The 2,787-nt window shown below is 40.4% G+C and overlaps 1 long non-coding RNA gene across 1 annotated transcript; it reads right to left on the bottom strand.

Moving 5' to 3' along the window:
• Positions 1-291: 291 nt before the first annotated feature.
• On the bottom strand, positions 292-2,212 carry LOC106724963. Its single transcript, XR_001360785.1, has 2 exons — positions 2,073-2,212; positions 292-482 (listed from the first exon to the last, which is right to left on the bottom strand). It is a non-coding gene; the product is annotated as an uncharacterized LOC106724963 (long non-coding RNA).
• Positions 2,213-2,787: the final 575 nt, after the last annotated feature.

Genomic DNA, 2,787 nt, shown 5'->3' with positions numbered 1-2,787 from the left:
ATTCCACACATAAGTGAGATCAAACAGTATTTTTTTAAATATATATTTTATTGATTTTTTATTGAGAGGAAGGGAGAAGGATAGAGAGTTAGAAACATCAGTTAGAAACATCGATGAAAGAGAAACATCGATCAGCTGCCTCCTGCACACTCCCTACTGGGGATGTGCCTGCAACCAAGGTACATGCCCTTGACCAGAATTGAACCTGGGACCCTTGAGTCCACAGGCCAACGCTCTATCCATTGAGCCAAACCGGTTAGGGCGAGATCATACAGTATTTATATTTTTTTCCTCTGACTTACTTCACTTGCCTAATGCTCTTAATGTTCATCCATGTTGTCACATATGGCAAGACTTCCTTCTTTATGGCTGAAGAATGCTTTGATTGTTAAGGAAGGTTTCCTGGAGGAGATGGGCTTGTGCTAAGTCTTGAAGCATGATTTCAGTTTTGAATTGAGAGGATGAAGCAGCACTGCTCAAGTCTGAGGAAGACCAAAGAGATAAGAAATTAGTTGATCACTCATTCCACATTGGATGACACTTAAGAAATGGCAAATCTTGTGCTCAGTGTAAAAGATAAATAAGACATGACGATCACAAGCCAGAAACTAGAATACTACTCTTTCCCTCACATTTTGCAGGCTGGTTCCTCTATTCATTTAAATGTGATGTCATAGAGATTTCTTCTGTCCCTGCCCTGCCTCCATTTAAAATTGCATCAACCCCTGCCCTGGCTGGGGGCACGGTTGGTTGGAGCATTATCCCATACAACAAAAGGTTTCATGTTAGATTCCCAGTTGGGACACATACCTAGGATGTTGGTTTGATCCCCGGTCGGGGCATGTATGTGAGACTCCAATCAATGTTTCTCTCGCACATCAATGCTTCTCCCTCCCTCCTCTCTCTCTAAAATCAATAAAACATCTTTTTGAGTGAGGATTTAAAAAATAAAGTTGCATTCACCTCAAAATTTTTAGTCTTGATTTTCTTAATCACCTTTATTAAAAAATTTGCAATGATATTGTTTACTTATTACCTGTTTTGTCTTATATCCGCTAGAACCGTGGTCGGCAAACTGCAGCTCACGAGCCACATGCGGCTCTTTGGCCCCTTGAGTGTGGCTCTTCCTAAGCCTTAGGAGTACCCTAATTAAGTTAATAACAATGTACCTACCTATATAGTTTAAGTTTAAAAAATTTGACTCTCAAAAGAAATTTCAATCATTGTACTGTTGATATTTGGCTTTGTTGACTAACGAGTTTGCCCACCACTGCGCTAGAATGTAAGCTCCATGAGGGCAGGATGTAATAATTTCTGTCTCATTCACTACTGTATCCTTGGAATTTAGCACAGGACCTGTCACAGAGCATACACTCAATACATATTTGTTGAGTGAATGAATGGCTCTTTCCTAAGAGTAACTCAGAGGCTGGGAGAAAGATGTAAACAAATAATTGCAATATAGCGTTGGAGTAATAATATGCACAGTTGCTGTGGGCATGTTAGATTAGGAACATTATGGCATAGTGGTTAGAAGCAGTCACACTAAAGTGGGATGGCCAAGGTTCAACTCCAGGTTCTGCCATTTATTCATTGGGTGACTTTTAAAAAATGTATTTTTTTTTATTATTGATCTTAGAGAGAAGGAGAGAGAAACATCAATTGGTTGCTTCTCACACGCACTGGGCAACCCAGGCTTATGCCCTGATGGGGAATCAAACCCACCACTTTTTGGTGCACAAGATGATGCTGCAACCAACTGAGCCATACCTGCCAGGGCCATTGGGTGACTTTCCTAACCTCTCTAAGCCTTATTATACACAGTTAGATAGATATTCTAGTTATGACCATGTCATGGATTTTTTTTAGTGAGAATTAAGTAGGATACTGTTTGCCTGTCACATACTGATGCACAGCAAATGTTAGTTATTATTATTAAAGGAAAATTGTTCCTTAAGAGCACTACCCAAGACTTACATGCGTTAAGATATGCAGAATGAAAACAATCTTGGCCCCCTAAGGTCAGAATTAACTTTTCTAAAGCAAGTACTCCTCCCTTTTATTTATCTTACCAAGATTGATTTGCATGTCTTTTCTTTGTGCAAGAAAGGTAATTGATTCTTCAGTAGAGCCCTGGTTGTACCAGGTGATGCCACAGAGACTGAGGGTAAATATCCCGTTTTTTTCACCACTAGAGGGCACCAAATAAGTCAAATCAATCTCTACTTGTCATTATGAAACAATATGAGAAAGCACTAGTAAGCTGTTTCTGCCATTCATTCTTTTTAAAAAAATTCATTTTAGATAGAGAGGGAGGGAAAGAGAAACATTGATGTGAGAGAGAAACATCAATTGGTTGCCGCCCAGACCCCCAACCTGGGTACGTGCCCTGACCAGGAAATCAAACCTTTGAACCTGCGATACTTTGGTGCACGAGAACCCTCCAATCAACTGAGCCACACTGGTCAGGACTGCCATTCATTCATTCATTCATTTTTAATATTTTATTTATTTATTTTTTAAAATATATCTTTATTGATCTCAGAGAGGAAAGGAGAGGGAGACACAGAAATATGATGAGAGAATCATTGATCGGCCGCCGCCTGCATGCCCCCTGCTGGGGATTGAGCCCACAACCCAGGCATGTGCCCTTGGCTGGAATCGAACCTGGGACCCTTCAGTCTGCAGACTGACACTTTATCCACTGAGCCAAACCGGCTAGGGCTATACTAGGTGTACCAGTTAGTAATGTGGATTTTTTCAATAGATGGAGTTACACATATGTTG

The sequence above is a fragment of the Myotis brandtii genome, unplaced genomic scaffold, assembly GCF_000412655.1.
Source record: "Myotis brandtii unplaced genomic scaffold, ASM41265v1 scaffold1270, whole genome shotgun sequence".
Taxonomy (NCBI): Eukaryota; Metazoa; Chordata; class Mammalia; order Chiroptera; family Vespertilionidae; genus Myotis; species Myotis brandtii.
This window is presented reverse-complemented; position numbering and strand designations above follow the sequence as displayed.